The 18,505-nt window shown below is 51.8% G+C and overlaps 1 protein-coding gene across 1 annotated transcript in view; it reads left to right on the forward strand.

Moving 5' to 3' along the window:
- LOC110477696 (uncharacterized) overlaps positions 1-18,247 on the forward strand; it is a gene marked incomplete at its 5' end in the record, with an annotated part of 211,793 nt that extends 193,546 nt beyond the window's left edge. The window contains 3 exons of the mRNA XM_085556459.1: positions 15,238-15,408; positions 16,367-16,669; positions 17,103-18,247. The remainder of the gene's footprint in view (positions 1-15,237; positions 15,409-16,366; positions 16,670-17,102) is intronic.
- Between the last annotated feature and the right edge of the window lie 258 nt (positions 18,248-18,505).

Below are 18,505 nucleotides of genomic sequence, written 5' to 3' on the forward strand. Positions count from 1 at the left end.
GTTGTCCCCACCTCAAACTTGTGCTGCCCTGATAGACCCAAGGGAGCCCTACAAACTGACATCAGGAACCTGGACTGCTGAGTTTTCTTTCCCAGGGAAAATGGAAAAAGGATGTGCCCAGGGGCCCCTGGCCCTGGGCTGGGGCCTCACTGCAAAGAATCCTTATATCGAAGGATGGACCCCACACCGAAGTTGTCCCCACGTCAAACTTGTGCTGCCCTGATATACCCAAGGGAGCCCTACAAACTGACAACAGGAACCTGGACTGCTGAGTTTTCTTTCCCAGGGAAAAGGGAAAAAGGATGTACCCAGGAGCCCCTGGCCCTGTGCTGGGGCCTGACTGCAAAGAATCTTTATATCGAAGTATGGACCCCACACCGAAATTGTCCCCACCTCAAACTTGTGCTGCCCTGATAGACCCAAGGGAGCCCTACAAACTGACATCAGGAACCTGGACTGCTGAGTTTTCTTTCCCAGGGAAAATGGAAAAAGGATGTGCCCAGGGGCCCCTGGCCCTGGGCCCCTGGCCCTGACTGCAAAAAATCCTTATATCGAAGGATGGACCCCACACCGAAGTTGTCCCCACGTCAAACTTGTGCTGCCCTGATAGACCCAAGGGAACCCTACAAACTGACATCAGGAACCTGGACTGCTGAGTTTTCTTTCCCAGGGAAAATGGAAAAAGGTTGTGCCCAGGGGCCCCTGGCCCTGACTGCAAAAAATCCTTATATCGAAGGATGGAACCCAGACCGAAGTTGTCCCCACCTCAAACATGTGCGGCCCTGATACACCCAAGGGAGCCCTACAAACTGACATCAGGGACCTGGACTGCTGAGCTTTCTTTCCCAGGGAAAATGGAAAAAGGATGTGCCCAGGGGCCCCTGGCCCTGGGTCCCTGGCCCTGACTCCAAAAAACCCTTATATCGAAGGATGCACCCCAGACCAATGCTGTCCCCACCTCAAACTTGTGCTGCCCTGAAACAACCAAGGGAGCCCTACAAACTGACATCAGCAACCTGGACTGGTGAGTTTTCTTTCCCAGGGAAAATGGAAAAAGGTTGTGCCCAGGGGACCCTGGCCCTGACTGCAAAAAATCCTTATATCGAAGGATGGACCCCACACCAAAGTTGTCCCCACGTCAAACTTGTGCTGCCCTGATAGACCCAAGGGAGCCCTACAAACTGACATCAGGAACCTGGACTGCTGAGTTTTCTTTCCCAGGGAAAATGGAAAAAGGATGTGCCCAGGGGCCCCTAGCCCTGACTGCAAAAAATCCTTATATCGAAGGATGGACCCCACACCGAAGTTGTCCCCACCTCAAACTTGTGCTGCCCTGATAGACCCAAGGGAGCCCTACAAACTGACATCAGGAACCTGGACTGCTGAGTTTTCTTTCCCAGGGAAAATGGAAAAAGGATGTGCCCAGGGGCCCCTGGCCCTGGGCTGGGGCCTCACTGCAAAGAATCCTTATATCGAAGGATGGACCCCACAAAGAAGTTGTCCCCATCTCAAACTTGTGCTGCCCTGATAGACCCAAGGGAGCCCTACAAACTGACATCAGGAACCTGGACTGCTGAGTTTTCTTTCCCAGGGAAAATGGAAAAAGGATGTGCCCAGGGGCCCCTGGCCCTGACTGCAAAAAATCCTTATATCGAAGGATGGACCCCACACCGAAGTTGTCCCCACCTCAAACTTGTGCTGCCCTGATAGACCCAAGGGAGCCCTACAAACTGACATCAGGAACCTGGACTGCTGAGTTTTCTTTCCCAGGGAAAATGGAAAAAGGATGTGCCCAGGGGCCCCTGGCCCTGGGCCCCTGGCCCTGACTGCAAAAAATCCTTATATCGAAGGATGGACCCCACACCGAAGTTGTCCCCACCTCAAACTTGTGCGGCCCTGATACACCCAAGGGAGCCCTAAAAACTGACATCAGGAACCTGGACTGCTGAGTTTTCTTTCCCAGGGAAAATGGAAAAAGGTTGTGCCCAGGGGCCCCTGGCCCTGACTGCAAAAAATCCTTATATCGAAGGATGGAACCCACACCAAAGTTGTCCCCAACTCAAACTTGTGCTGCCCTGATAGACCCAAGGGAGCCCTACAAACTGACATCAGGAACCTGGACTGCTGAGTTTTCTTTCCCAGGGAAAATGGAAATAGGTTGTGCCCAGGGGCCCCTGGCCCTGTGCTGGGGCCTCACTGCAAAGAATCCTTATATCGAAGGATGGACCCCACACCGAAATTGTCCCCACCTCAAACTTGTGCTGCCCTGATAGACCCAAGGGAGCCGTACAAACTGACATCAGGAACCTGGACTGCTGAGTTTTCTTTCCCAGGGAAAATGAAAAAAGGATGTACCCAGGGGCCCCTGGCCCTGGGCCCCTGGCCCTGACTGCAAAGAATCCTTATATCGAAGGATGGACCCCACACCAAAGTTGTCCCCACCTCAAACTTGTGCTGCCCTGATAGACCCAAGGGAGCCCTACAAACTGACATCAGGAACCTGGACTGCTGAGTTTTCTTTCCCAGGGAAAATGGAAAAAGGATGTGCCCAGGGGCCCCTGGCCCTGACTGCAAAAAATCCTTATATCGAAGGATGGAACCCACACCAAAGTTGTCCCCACGTCAAACTTGTGCTGCCCTGATAGACCCAAGGGAGCCCTACAAACTGACATCAGGAACCTGGACTGCTGAGTTTTCTTTCCCAGGGAAAATGGAAAAAGGACGTGCCCAGGGGCCCCTGGCCCTGGGCTGGGGCCTCACTGCAAAGAATCCTTATATCGAAGGATGGACCCCACACCGAAGTTGTCCCCACCTCAAACTTCTGCTGCCCTGATACACCCAAGGGAGCCCTACAAACTGACATCAGGAACCTGGACTGCTGAGTTTTCTTTCCCAGGGAAAATGGCCAAAGGATTTGCCCAGGGGCCCCTGGCCCTGACTTCAAGAAATCTTTATATCGAAGGATGGACACCACACCGAAGTTGTCCCCACCTCAAAATTGTGCTGCCCTAATAGACCCAAGGGAGCCCTACAAACTGACATCAGGAACCTGGACTGCTGAGTTTTCTTTCCCAGGGAAAATGGAAAAAGGATGTGCTCAGGGGCCCCTGGCCCTGGGCTGGGGCCTGACTGCAAAGAATCCTTATATCGAAGGATGGACCCCACACCGAAATTGTCCCCACCTCAAACTTGTGCTGCCCTGATAGACCCAAGGGAGCCCTACAAACTGACATCAGGAACCTGGACTGCTGAGTTTTCTTTCCCAGGGAAAATGGAAAAAGGATGTGCCCGGGGGCCCCTGGCCCTGACTGCAAAAAATCCTTATATCGAAGGATGGACCCCACACCGAAGTTGTCCCCACCTCAAACTTGTGCTGCCCTGATAGACCCAAGGGAGCCCTACAAACTGACAACAGGAACCTGGACTGCTGAGTTTTCTTTCCCAGGGAAAATGGAAAAAGGTTGTGCCCAGGGGCCCCTGGCCCTGACTGCAAAGAATCCTTATATCGAAGGATGGACCCCACACCAAAGTTGTCCCCACCTCAAACTTGTGCTGCCCTGATAGACCCAAGGGAGCCCTACAAACTGACATCAGGAACCTGGACTGCTGAGTTTTCTTTCCCAGGGAAAATGGAAAAAGGATGTGCCCAGGGGCCCCTGGCCCTGACTGCAAAGAATCCTTATATCGAAGGATGGACCCCACACCGAAGTTGTCCCCACCTCAAACTTGTGCTGCCCTGATAGACCCAAGGGAGCCCTACAAACTGACATCAGGAACCTGGACTGCTGAGTTTTCTTTCCCAGGGAAAATGGAAAAAGGATGTGCCCAGGAGCCCCTGGGCCTGGGCTGGGCCCTGACTGCCAAAAATCCTTATATCGAAGGATGGACCCCACACCAAAGTTGTCCCCGCCTGAAACTTGTGCTGCCCTGAAACAACCAAGGGAGCCCTACAAACTGACATCAGGAACCTGGACTGCTGAGTTTTCTTTCCCAGGGAAAATGGCCAAAGGATGTGCCCAGGGGCCCCTGGCCCTGGGTCCCTGGCCCTGACTCCAAAAAACCCTTATATCGAAGGATGCACCCCAGACCAATGCTGTCCCCACCTCAAACTTGTGCTGCCCTGATAGACCCAAGGGAGCCCTACAAACTGACATCAGCAACCTGGACTGGTGAGTTTTCTTTCCCAGGGAAAATGGAAAAAGGATGTGCCCAGGAGCCCCTGGCCCTGACTGCAAAGAATCCTTATATCGAAGGATGGAGCCCAGACTGAAGTTGTCCCCACCTCAAACTTGTGCTGCCCTGATACACCCAAGGGAGCCCTACAAACTGACATCAGCAACCTGGACTGCTGAGTTTTCTTTCCCAGGGAAAATGGCCAAAGGATGTGCCCAGGGGCCCCGGGCCCTGGGCTGGGACCTGACTGCAAGAAATCCTTATATCGAAGGATTGAGCCCAGACCAAAGTTCTCCCCACATCAAACTTGTGCTGCCCTGATAGACCCAAGGGAGCCCTACAAACTGACATCAGGAACCTGGACTGCTGAGTTTTCTTTCCCAGGGAAAATGGCCAAAGGATGTGCCCAGGGGCCCCTGGCCCTGACTGCTAAAAATCCTTATATGGAACGATGGAGCCCAGACCGAAGTTGTCCTCAACTCAAACTTGTGCTGCCCTGATACAATCAAGGGAGCTCTACAAACTGACATCAGGAACCTGGACTGCTGAGTTTTCTTTCCCAGGGAAAATGGCCAAAGGATGTGCCCAGGTGATCCCCCAAACCCTGTTCAAAGTACTCACCCTCCTTCCATGAGACAGCCCTGGGAGCCCCCCATAAACTCTTCTCCAGCAGCTCCATGCAAAAGGAGGATGAGGCAAAGCCTCGCCCTTAAATAACCTCCCCCCTGAGGGACCCGCCCCTCTTCCTCATCATCTTAACAGCTCACACCTGTGTCTGCTCTGAGCCCTCATCAAGTTAGCAGCTGACACCTGTGGCTGCTCTGAGCCCTCATCAACTTAACAGCTCACACCTGCCACTGTTGCCACTCTCCAACAGCATCTCTTGGTCTCTCCCTCTCCAGCACACAGCCAGCTTCTCACAGACACAGATCCAACAAAACTCTGCTACAGGTGTCGGCTTTTCTTAATCCACCTGGTTACACGATTAAAACACATACATGCATTGATGGTCATTGAGAGAAAGCTTTTTCCTGGAGAAAACAATCCTTTTGCCAGCACACTTTGATACACCTTCGGAAAAAGCAGAATCTGCACCAACTCCTAAGACCCCTGCCGAGGAACCCAGCCCTGCCAGGAAACCCAAAGCAGCAGACATTGAAAAAGGAGGGGAAAAGTCAAGCTTGGAGTGGAAAAAGAGGATAGAACTACAGCAGCCTTTAAAAATGCCTGCACAGAGCAATAGTGGGAACCAGACACATTTATTCTTTCCTTGCTTTCTGCGATTACATAAATAGGAAGTAAGAACACGTTAAAAAAAAAGGCAGAGCTAGGATTATACAGGACTTTATTTTGGCAGGCTGCATGACAAACGCCTCTTCCGGGACTGCGATGCCTTTTGGGAAATGTTAGAGAAGAGAGGCAAGGGCCGGGAGCCCTTTTTGTTCCCTTCAGGACCTGCAGCCATTTTCCCTGGGAAAGAAAACTAAGCAATCCAGGTTCCTGATGTCAGTTTGTAGGGCTCCCTTGGGTGTATCAGGGCAGCACAAGTTTGAGGTGGGGACAATTTTTGTCTGGGCTCCATCCTTCGATATAAGGATTCTTTGCAGTGAGGTCCCAGCCCAGGTCCAGGGGCCCCTGGGCACATACTTTGGCCATTTTCCCTGGGAAAGAAAACTCAGCAGTCCAGGTTCCTGATGTCAGTTTGTAGGGCTCCCTTGGGTGTATCAGGGCAGCACAAGTTTGAGGTGGGGACAACTTCGGTCTGGGCTCCATCCTTCGATATAAGGATTTTTTGCAGTCAGGGCCCAGCCCAGGGCCAGGGGCCCCTGGGCAAAAGCTTTGTCCCTTTTCCCTGTAAAAAGAAAACTCAGCAATACAGGTTCCTGATGTCAGTTTGTAGGGCTCCCTTGGGTCTATCAGGGCAGCACAAGTTCGAGGTGGGGACAACTTCGGTGTGGGCTCCATCCTTCGATATAAGGATTTTTTGCAGTCAGGGCCACGGGCCCAGGGCCGGGGGCTCCTGGGCACATCCTTTTTCCATTTTCCCTGGGAAAGAAAACTCAGCAGTCCAGGTTCCTGATGTCAGTTTGTAGGGCTCCCTTGGGTCTATCAGGGCAGCACAAGTTTGAGGTGGGGACAATTTCGGTGTGGGGTCCATCCTTCGATATAAGGATTTTTTGCAGTCAGGGCCAGGGGCCCCTGGGCACAACCTTTTTCCATTTTCCCTGGGAAAGAAAACTCAGCAGTCCAGGTTCCTGATGTCAGTTTGTAGGGCTCCCTTGGGTCTATCAGGGCAGCGCAAGTTGGAGGTGGGGACAACTTCGGTCTGGGGTCCATCTTTCGATATAAGGACTTTTTGCAGTGCTGGCCCAGCTCATGGCCAGGAGCCCCTGGGCACATCCTTTGGCCATTTTCCCTGGGAAAGAAAACTCAGCAGTCCAGGTTCCTGATGTCAGTTTGTAGGGCTCCCTTGGGTCTATCAGGGCAGCACAATTTTGAGATGGGGACATCTTCGGTCTGGGCTCCATCCTTTGATATAAGGATTTTTTGCAGTGAGGTCCCAGCCCAGGGCTAGGGGCCCCTGGGCACATCCTTTGGCCATTTTCCCTGGGAAAGAAAACTCAGCAGTCCAGGTTCCTGATGTCAGTTTGTAGGGCTCCCTTGGGTCTATCAGGGCAGCACAAGTTTGAGGTGGGGACAACTTCGGTGTGGGGTGCATCCTTCGATAGAAGGATTTTTGGCAGTCAGGGCCCAGCCCAGGTCCAGGGGCCCCTGGGCACATCCTTTGGCTATTTTCCCTGGGAAAGAAAACTCAGCAGTCCAGGTTCCTGTTGTCAGTTTGTAGGGCTCCCTTGGGTCTATCAGGGCAGCACAAGTTTGAGGTGGGGACAACTTCGGTCTGGGCTCCATCCTTTGATATAAGGATTTTTTGCAGTGAGGCCCCAGCCCAGGGCCAGGGGCCCCTGGGCACATCCTTTGGCCATTTTCCCTGGGAAAGAAAACTCAGCAATCCAGGTTCCTGATGTCAGTTTGTAGGGTTCTCTTGGGTGTATCAGGGCAGCACAAGTTTGAGGTGGGGACAACTTCGGTGTGGGCTCCATCCTTCGATATAAGAATTCTTGGCAGTCAGGGCCAGGGTCCCCTGGGCACATCCTTTTTCCATTTTCCCTGGGAAAGAAAATTCAGCAGTCCAGGTTCTTGATGTCAGTTTGTAGGGCTCCCTTGGATCTATCAGGGCAGCACAAGTTTGAGGTGGGTGCGGTTTGGGCCTGGATTGTATTTTTCTATGTTCATATTTCCTGCACTCAGCTGCCCACCCAGGACCGCATGGTGCTCTGCGTGAAGTCCAGCTCTTTTCTCTAGGAAAGCATGCTCGCCAGTCCCGGTTCCTGAAGTCAGTTTTCGATTTTTGCTTGGGTTCATCAAGGCAACCCCTCATCGACATGAAAGCAGCTTGGGTCCACAACACATCCTTCTCCATTCAGATTTCCAAAGGGCAACCCTTTTTTCATGGCTTCTGGCTCTTGGACTCTGTCGCTGGCCCTATTCTGTGTGAAACATGGCTCTCCCTCTTCACTTCCTGATGTTAATTTTGAGGAGGTCCTTGTCTCTTCCAGGACAGGCAGAATTCTTGCTGTCAGCAGTTTTGCTGCTGGATAAATCCTGTGCCATTCAGAACAAAAAGATGTAGAAAGTCACCTGGGGCCACAGGCCTTGTGACCCGACCTCTGCCCTTTTTCCGTGTAAAACCTACCTCACCCTCCCTGTGTGTTGATGTGTGTTCACTGGAGGCGTGCTGCTCTCCAAAGGCAGTGAGAGTTCCTGGTGTTGGCAGCTGGTGTCTGCAAGAAATCATTCACTGTTTGCAATTTTGGAAGCACAATTCCTGTTTGGCCAGGGGAAAGACTGTTAATTATCTTGGCAATGAAAATCTGGCACCGCATTGTTGAAGGGTCTGGCAAAGGGCTGTGTAGGGGAGGGAACACCCCACAGGACCTTTCTTCACCTCATCCCCCACTCCTAGGTGTAGCAGCTCCCCGTGTGAGCAGCTGCTTTCAGTGCAGCTACCTGGGCACACCTGCACAGGGAGCTGCTAATCCAGAGGGGCTAACAGGGGTATCCCAAGTGTCCCTCCAGGAGCTATGGCTGGAACATCCAGCAGGGATCGGGGAGCAGCCGGACCCACCCGGGCACGAGCATCCCTTTGAGAAAATCCCGAGGGAAGAGCCCTCTTGCCAAGGGGCAGCACCTGAGCAGGCCGGGCAGCATGTGGGGTTCCACGGGAGAGCTTTCAACTTTCCCCTTTTATTGTGTCAGTCCCTCCTTAGAACCCCCAGACCTTCCACAGCTCTCCCAGAAAAAAGAGGGGTTATGGAGAGAAAAGGGGTTTAAATTGTGGGAAAAAGCTTCCTTTTCCATTATTTCTTGTGTTCAAATCATGAGGGAATCCATTTCCCCTGCAATTTGTAATGCATGGTGTATTCAATATATATTCAAGTATTGTTTATAGAAAGATTTTTTTGTTTTTGTTTTTGTTTTTATTTGGTTAGAGGCAGGGCATTAATGGAAAAAATATGAATATACATTTTATTTTGATATTGTTCTAAATATGGAAATATATATTCAATGTATACAGATATATATAAAAATATAAAATAGAAATAAAAATAGTATTAGGAAGAGATAGACTATAAATAGCACCTTACATCAATCTACATTTAAAATGTAAATTTGACTATAAATGCGAAAAATAGAAATAAATTTAAATGGAGTTTAAATAAAGGTTTTTTTAAAAAGATTTTTACTTGGATAGAGTCAGGTTTTTATTTTAATCAATATAAACCTTTTAGAACTCTAAATCTAACTATAGAAATATGTAAGCAATCTATTAAGATATGTATAAAATCTAAAATATAATAAAATATAATAAATGGAATAAATGTAAGGAATTATGAAAATACAATTATATATAAATATACATTAAAAATCCGAATGTGAATATAAATGTGAAAAATGTAAAAATAAACTCTATTGAAATACAGTTTAAGAGGAAAGGTTTTTTCTTTTGCTTCCTATCGGGTCAGAGGCAGGTTTTTTGTTCCGTTCTTTCCCGCGCGGATCTTTGGGGCATTCGCTGCTGACGGCGCAGTGCTGCCACCGTGTGGGCAGAGAGCGGCACTGCAGCCCGCCGCCCGCGGCCGCCATCTTGGGAGTGGCTTGGCGCGGACTCGCTTGACCTTCTCGAGAGGGCGCGAAAACGAGGACGTTGAAATTCGAGGACCCGTGTCTGTTTTTTTACACTGCCTGAATTGCCCGCACCGCCGGCGCCCCGCGACGGGATTTTCCGCGGCGGTTACGATGCCGTGCACACGGGCTGTGGGGTCAGCAGCGCCGCGAGCGTGCGGGTTTTTGGCGGGAGCCGACAGGCATAGGCAAAAGACGCCTGTCACCATCAAGGTCCCCACGGGCCGCCATCTTGTCGCGGACTCACTTGACAAATGCTGCCACCTTGTGGACACAGGGCGGTACTGCAGCCCCGCAGCCAGCGCGACCCCAAAACCACCGGGACGGCCCTGGAACGCCCAAAATTCCCTTAGGGACCCCAAAAACCCCCCTGGGACCCACAAAATTCCCATCAGGGTCCCCAAAATTCCTCCTGGGAAGCCCCCAAAACTCTTTGAGACCCCAAAATTCCCTTCAAGACGCCAAAATTCCTCATGGGACCCCCCAAAACCCCCTGAGACCCCCAAAATTCCCATCAGGGTCACCAAAATTATTTCTGGGACCCCCAAAAACTTCGTGAGACCCCCAAAATTCTTTTCAGGACCCCAAAACCTCCCCCAAGACCCTAAAAATTCTACTCGGGACCTCCAAAATTCCCCCCAAAAACCCCCGGAGACCCTCAAAATTCTCCCCAGGAGTCCAAACCTCTCCCTGGAATGCCTAAAATTCCATTTGGGACCCCAAAGCCCCCCTGGGAGCCCCAGAATTCCCTTCAGGACCCGGAAATTCCTCCTGGGACCCCCAAAAACCCCCTGGGACGCCCAAAATTCCCTTTGGGACCCCAAAACCCCCCCTAGAACCCCCAAAATTCCCTTCAGGACCCCAAAATTCCTCCTGGGACCCCCCAGATACTTCCAGACACCCCCAAAATTCCCTTCAGAACCCCAAACCCTCCCCAGGACCCACAAAATTCTACTCGGGACCCCCAAAATTCCTCCCAAAAAAACCCTGAGACCCTGAAAATTCTCCCCAGGACTCCAAAACCCCCCCTGGGACCCCTCAAAATTCCCATCAGACTCCCCGAAATTCCTCCTGGGACCCCCCAAAACTCCTTGACACCCCAAAATTCCCTTCAGGACCCCGAAAGTCCTCATGGGACCCCCCAAAACCCCCTGAGACCCCCAAAATTCCCATCAGGGTCCCGGAAATTCCTCCTGGGACCCCCCAAAAACTTCGTGAGACCCCAAAATTCCCTTCAGAACCCCAAACGTACCCCCAGGACCCTCAAAATTCCACCCAGGACTCCAAAACCCCCCCTGGAATGCCCAAAATTCCCTTCGGGACTCCAAAACCCCCCCTGGGACCCCTAAAAATTCCCATCAGAGTCCTCGAAATTCCTCCTGGGACCCCCCAAAACTCCTTGAGACCCCCAAAGTTTCCTTCAGGACCCCAAACCCACCCCCAGAACCCCCAAAATTCTACTCAGGACCCCCGAAATTCCTCCCAAAAAAACCCTGAGACCATCAAAATTCTCCCCAGGACTCCAAAACCCCCCCTGGGACTCCCAAAATTCCCTTCCGGACTCCAAAACCCTCCTGGGACCCCCAAAATTCCCATCGGGGTCACCAAAATTCCTCTTGGGACCCCCCAAAAACTCCCAGAGACCCCAAAATTCACTTCGGGACAATAAAACCTCCCCAGGACCCCCAAAATTCTACCTGGGACCCCCAAAATTCCTCCCAAAAAAGCCCTTAGACCCCCAAAATTCTCCCCAGGACTCCAAAACCCCCCCTGTGACTCCCAAAATTCCCTTCAGGACCCCGAAATTTTTCCTGGGACCCCCCAAAAACTCCAGAGACCAAAAAATTCCCTTTGGGACCCTCAAAACCCCGCCTGGGACCCCCAAAATTCCCTTTGGGACTCCAAAAACCCCCCTGGGACCCCCAAAATTCCCATCACGGTCCCCAAAATTCCTCCTGGGACCCCCCAAAAAACTCCCTGAGACCCAAAAATTCCCTTCAGGACCCCAAACCCTCCCCAGGACCCACAAAATTCTACTCGGGACCCCCAAAATTCCTCCCGAAAACCCCCTGAGACCCCCAAAATTCTCCCCAGGACTCCAAAACTCCCCCTGGGATGCCCAAAATTCCCTTCAGGACCCCAAAACCCCCCCTGGGACTCCCAAAATTCCCATCAGGGTCCCCGAAATTCCTCCAGGTACCCCCAAAAACCCCCTGAGACCCCTAAAATTCCCTTCCGGACCCCAACCCACCCCCTTGGAACTCCCAAAATTCCCATTGGGACCCCAAAACCCCCCCTGGTCCCCCAAAATTCCCTTCCGGACTCCAAAAACCCCCCCCGGGAGCCCCAAATTCCCATCGGGGTCCCCAAAATTCTTTCTGGGACCCCCCAAAACTTCCTGAGACCCCAAAATTCACTTCAGGACCCCAAACCTCCCCCCCAGGACCCCCAAAATTCTACTCGGGACCCTCAAAATTCCACCCAAAAACCCCCTAAGACCCTCAAAATTTTCCCCAGGACTTCAAAACTCCCCCTATGACTCCCAAAATTCCCTTCGGGACCTCAAAACTTCCCCCAGGACCCACAAAATTCTACTCGGGACCCCAAAATTCCTCCCAAAACTCCCCTGAGACCCTCAAAATTCTCCCCAGGACTCCAAAAACCCCCTGGGACACCCAAAATTCCCTTCAGGACCCCAAAACCCCCCCTGGGACCCCCAGATTTCTTTTCAGGACCCCTGTGGGAACTCATAATGTCTCTCAGATATTTTTAGTGGTTCCAGGCCTTGGTCAGAAGCATTTGGGACCCTGGCAGGCAGCTGGAAACAGCTGTGATTGTGAGTTTGAGCCATGGAATGAGTTACCAACTTTGGAGGTGGAACAAGCAGTCACAAAGGGTTAGATAGTATAGTAAAAGTAATTACAAAGTAGAGGGGAAATTTTTTTAGTATTGTACAAGGGGGTTTTAGCACATGTCCAGGGGGGTTTTCACTTTGTACATGGGGGTCAGGAGTTCTAAGATGGAGGAAAGTGGGCTGATCCTGTTCTTCCTCCTTCTTTTTCCTTACCTCCATGTTCTGGGTGATGTTGGCACTCACAGATTCATTTAGAGTAGAAAAACACTTGGCAACGTAGGTAGTAGGTACTGGAGAATAATTGTAAACATGTAATACGTAATATATCTTATAAAAGATAGCAGCAGCCCTGGGCGGGGGGAGAGACGAAGAAGACAGCAGATAGAGAGGATGTCAGGGTGTGTGTGCCTCTGCCCAGGCCGCTGATCAAACAGCCGCAGTCCAAGAACATAATCTGTTAGATAACTAGCGATAAACTGCCTTGAGACTGAACAGCTAAAGCCTGCGGAGTTTTTCTTTGGAAGCACGGGTTGGAGGAGGAATTTCACCACCATATGAGACCCCAGAGAAAGGCTGGGGTTCTCACAAACCCCAAATTCCTCCTGGGACCCCCCACAAACTCCCAGAAGTCCCCAAAATTCCCGTCAGAACCCCAAACCCTCCCCAGGACACACAAAATTCCACTCGGGACCCCCAAAATTCCTCCCAAAAAACCCCCAAGACCCCTAAAATTCTCCCCAGGACACCACAAGCCCCCCTGGGACACCCCAAATTCCCATCAGGGTCCCTGAAATTCCTCCTGGGAGACCCAAAACCCCACTGAGACCCCCAAAATTCTCTTCGGGACCCCAAACCCCCCACCGGGAGCCCCAAAATTCCCATCAGGGTCCCCGAAATTCTTTCTGGGACCCCCCAAAAACTTCGTGAGACCTCAAAATTCCCTTCAGGACCCAAAACCCACCCCCAGGACCCTCAAAATTCTGGTTGGGACCCACAAAATTCCTCCCAAAACCCCCCTGAGACCATCAAAATTCCCTTTGGGACCCCAAAACCCCTCCCGGAACGCCCAAACTTCCATTTGGGACCCCAAAAACCCGCCTGGGACCTCCAAAATTCCCATCAGGGTCCTCGAAATTCCTCCTGAAACCCCCCAAAACTCCTTGAGACCCCAAAATTCCCTTCAGGACCCCTAAATTCCTCCTGGGACCCCCCAAAACCCCCTGAGACCCCCAAAATCCACTTGAGGACCCCAAACCCCCCCCAGGACCCACAAAATTCTACTTGGGACCCCCAAAATTCCTCCCCAAGACCCCCTGAGACCCCCAAAATTCTCTCCAGGACATCACAAGGCCCCCTGGGACACCCAAAAACCTCTCCAGGACCGCAAAATCCCCCCTGGGACTTCCAAAATTCCCTTTGGGACCCCAAAACCCCCCCTGGGACCCCCAAATTTCCCTTCAGGACCCCAAAATTCCTACTGGAACCCCCCAAAAACTCCCAGAAATCCCCAAAATTCCCTTCAGAACCCCAAACCCTCCCCAGGACCCACAAAATTCCACTCGGGACCCCCAAAATTCCACCCAAAACCCCCCTGAGACCCTCAAAATTCTCCCCAGGACTCCAAAACTCCCCCTGGGTTGGCCAAAATTCCCTTTGGGACTCCAAAACCCCCGCTGGGACCCCCAAAATTCCTATCAGGGTCCCTGAAATTCCTCCTGGGACCCCCCAAAACCCCCTGGGACCCCCAAAATTCTACTTCAGGACCCAAACCCTCCCCAGGACCCACAAAATTCTCTTTGGGACCCCAAAATTCCTCCCAAAAACCTCTTGAGATACCCAAAATTCTCCCCAGGACTCCAAACCCCCCCCTGGGACGCCCAAAATTCCCTTCAGGGCCCCCAAAACCCCTGAACCCCCAAAATTCTATTTGTCACCCCAAAACACCTTCTGGGACCTCCAAATTTCTCTTTAGGACCCCTGAAATTTCTCCTGGGACCCCAAAAACTCCCTGAGACCCCCCCAAAAACCTCTCCAGGACCTCAAAACACCCCCTGGGATCCCCAAAATTCCCATCAGGGTCCCCAAAATTCCTCCTGGGACCCCCCAAAAACTCTCTGAGACCCCCTAAATTCCCTTCATGACTCCCCAAACCCCCTCTTGGGACTCCCAAAATTCCTCCTGGGATGCTGCAAAGACCTTCCAGAGCCCCCCAGGACCCCCCCAATTTTGGGTCCTCCCCCAATTCGGGGTTCCCCCCGATTTTTGGGTCCCCAGGCTGGTGGCTCATGAAGACGACCCCGACTCGGACCCCAAACTCCCCCCGGATTCAGCCCTCCATGTGTCCTTGCTATCAGAGGTTGGAATTGCAGAGTTGCCACTTTACCCCCAGACGTAATTTTTGATGTGGTTGTGCCACTTGAACAGTATTTGAAATCTGTTTGTGCTCTTGCAGCAGCATTTCCGAACCACAATGGAAATTTAGCCCTTCTGCCTGGGGCTGCTCACAGAATCGTGGAATCCCAGAAGGGTTTGGATGGGAAGGCACCTTTATTTAAAGCTCGTCCCGTTCCACCCCTGCCATGGGCAGGGACACCTTCCACCATGCCAGGGTGCTCCAAGCCCTGTCCAGCCTGGCCTTGGACACTTCCAGGGATCCGGGGGCAGCCACAGCTTCTGTGGGCAACCTGTGCTGGACAGCAGCTTTGAAAGGCAGAGTGAAGTACAGCTGGGATTTTTGTGCTGCCCCTAACTTTGTATTGCCTGGCAAATGTGCCTTTGGGGTTTTTTGGGGTTTTTTGTTTTTTGGTGGGTTTTTTTTTAGGTTTTTTTGGGTGTTTTTTTTTCTTTTTTTTCTTTTTTTTTGTGACTAAAAAGCTACCTTGTGTTCCTGGAATGTTGCATTCTACCTCTGTTGTTTTCCCAGTAAGTCTGGATCCTCTGCTTACATTTTTTCCTTCGCTTATTAGATGTCGTGGATGTGCTGGCTGTTCTGATGGAGGGCAGTGATGGCTTAGATGAAGGAATTGTGTTCTCTTTCAATGAAGATGTGATTATCCAAACATTTCCCTTCAGTGCTGTTGTCCCTGCTGCATGAGCAGCCAGGAATATGCTGTTGTTTCAGTCTGAAAACGGAACAGGTACAGGGGTTTTTTTTATGTTTTATGTGTCATTTCTAGCAGTGGAGTGAAAGCAGCATCACTTCTACCCTCTTGTAATAATTTTTTACCATTTATCATTTTTTACCTTGAGGCATTTTATTATCTTCCCTGCAAGCAGCAGGAGGTTCAGATTCACGGTGCTTTGTGCTCAGGAGGGGCATTGAAGCTCTGTAGGTGCTTCTGCCCTTTTTCCCTGACCCTGAAGAGAAGGGACACTGTCCCTGCATGGACAGTCTTGGTCTGGAAGTAGCTGGCCTCAGTAACAGCGTTTTAAGGGCAGAGCGTGGCGATCAGGAGAGGAAGGTGGTTCCCGTGCCTGTGGGCAGCTCTTCCTGAGAGCAGGGAGAGGGGTCTGCATTGTTAAGTAGGAAGTGGATGCATTTCCCAAGGAAAACTTCAGAAATTGAGCTCCAGGGGCAAACACTGTGAGGTTCTACCACCTCCTTGAGGACATCCTTAAAACCACCGGGGCATCAGCAGGGCTTGGAGCAGGACTGGCCAACCCCAGAGCACCTCACGAAGCCCTCTGTGTGTCTGTGGCAGTCGAGTAGCACCTGGGGGGTGCTGAAAGTCCCAGTTCTGAGAGAAAATTCTGTTTAACTCGTAGACGTTGGCTGGGTGTGCCCCCCCCAGTACAGCTCGGTTCTTCTCTGAGGCGGTGCCTGGCAGGGTCTCTCCCTGTTAAGGGCCGGGCGTGTTTTTGGCACAACACAGTGAAGGTGGATTATTTGCTTCAGCAAGAGCTGATGATGTCTGGAGGGTTTTTCAGGTACCTCAGCGGCCAGGAGCACCTGTCTAGGTCACTAGGAACACTTTTTGATCTCGTTCAGTTCTTTTCTGCATGAGGCTGTGTGGGCTGCTGGCAAGGCCCAAAGTAAGGAAGGTTGCCCCAGTGTCTGTGCTCATGTCAATAGTTTAATTTATTTGGCTTTTCTAGGAGCAGACGTCGTGGAGGCCCTTGGTGCTGTTTTCACTGGCCTCCTGCACCCTCCGAGAGAACCCCTTGCTCCCTGCTTGACGTTCCATCTCTGTGACAAAGATCCTGAGTCCCTGAAAGCTGCTAATTATCCTCAGCTCTACCAGTTTAACCGATACTATAGGCTCTGGATGCCCAAGCAGTCCCAGGAACCTGTGGTATGGAATCCCTGAAGTCACTGAATTCTTGAGCCAGTATTCCTATGAAATCCTCGCAGTCGACAGAGGTTACATTTCCATCAGAAACAGCGTTTTTATTGAGGAGGTAATTCTGCATCTCTTGTTGATCCTGCTGGGGACACACGTTTGCTCCAGGGCTTTTCTCTGTTGACACAAGAGGTCTCTGTGGTGTTTGGGAGGCGATACCAGGGCTCAGGGCACATACAGAGACTCCTCACTGGGCACAGCAGAGCCTGGTGTGTGCTGTGGCCTCTGTTTACAGCACCTGGAGTTCCCCCAGGTGGGTGGAGGATCACAGGCCCCTGGGCTGGGTTTTGTGAGTTTTTCTAAGCTCAGCAGTGTGAACACTCCAGATGCCCCTGGGGAGACTGCTGGGCAGCTCTGTTCTAGCAGGACTGCACGCCTGTGCTCCCAGAGCCTCAGTTCAGAGCTCATCTCAAAACAAAGGCAGCTGAAGAGATTTTTGTTTCATACTCATCACTGTTTTTCTCTTCTGCTTTTTGTTTCGCTTTAAACAGTTTGAAAACCACAAGGAGTTAAGCCAAGAGCCTCCTGTGGCACCGGATTCTGTATTTGCCACTTTGCTGAAGGGAGCCTGGGAGAGAAGAAGCAGTACCTTCCTGGAAGATGGTGTTCAGACAAAGTGGAGAGACTTGGCTTCCCGGCTCCCCCCACCTGAGCAGCTTTTGCTGGGAGTAAAGCACGTGCTGCTGTACCCGAAACCCACAGTGGAGAACTTCAGCAGATAATACTGTAGTTATGCTTTGTTTACTTTATGGCACAAATTACAAATGACTTGGCTGCTAAAACTTAGGTTCTAGTGCTGTAGCTCTTTTTCCTCGACTTGGCTCTGAGGGCACGCAGCACCGTACAAAACTGCACCTAATTTGTAAACAAACGTCAGTTGTTCTGATTATTGAAGCCGGGCTTTATTCAGTTGAATTTCGAGTGTGTGCTGCGCCCAGGTCCTTTGTACAAATAGGGTACGGAGGGTGGGGGAACCAGAACTGCACATTCTTTGTGATATGTATGGGATTTTGGGGAGGTTAAATAAAAAGGAGATGCAAAATGAGGGAATTGCTTTTAGATGTAACTATTCTTGTCCTAAAGGAGCAAGTGTGTGTGTGTTGAAAGAGCCGCAAGCCTTGTAGGGACTGCAGTTTGTGTGCCCTGTGCTGAGGTGCCCTGAGGAAATGTGTGAGCCGGAGGGAGCCGGGGCCGGGCGGAGGGAGCCGAGCTGTGGGAATGGGCGAATGGAGGCGGGTGCGGGCGGGAATAGCCGAGCGTGGCCGAAAGCGGCCGAAAGGGGCCGAGGAGGCGAGCGGAGCCGAGCTTTGCCGAGTCCAGCCGAACCGAGCCGAGCTCTGCCGAGCGCAGCAGCCCTGGCAGGGCGGGGCGCCGGGAGGGATCCCCTCCTGTCCCTCTCTCTACCGCTCCATCCTCCTGCCCGTGTTCAGTTACCTCTCTTTCCCCCGTTTCCGTGTCCCCCCCAAACCCGGCTCCTTCCTATCCTGTCCCTGCCCCGCTGCTCCGTCCATTACCCCTCTCTCCCTCCTCTGTGCCCCGTCCCTCTTGCCTCCCCTGCCGGCCTTTAAATCCGAATTATAAATCCGAATGTGAATATAAATATGAAAAATACAAAAATAAAATACATTGAAATGCAGTTTAAAAGAAAAGGTTTTTTCTTTTGGTTCTTGTTGGGTTAGAGGCAGGGTTTTTTTTGTTTGCGTTCTTTTCCGCGCGAGATGTTTCGGGGCATTTGCTACCGAGGACATTCCGCAGGGGACGGCGCCCGTTCTTTTTTGCCGCCGGCCCCGCCCGCGGCCCCGAGGCGAGCGGCGGCCCCCGGCGGTGGCGGGCGGCAGTGCTGCCGCCTTGTGGACAGAGAGCGGTACTGCAGCCCCCCAGCCAGCGCCCGGCA

Source organism: Lonchura striata, chromosome 17, assembly GCF_050655825.1.
Source record: "Lonchura striata isolate lonStrDom1 chromosome 17, ASM5065582v1, whole genome shotgun sequence".
Taxonomy (NCBI): domain Eukaryota; kingdom Metazoa; phylum Chordata; class Aves; order Passeriformes; family Estrildidae; genus Lonchura; species Lonchura striata.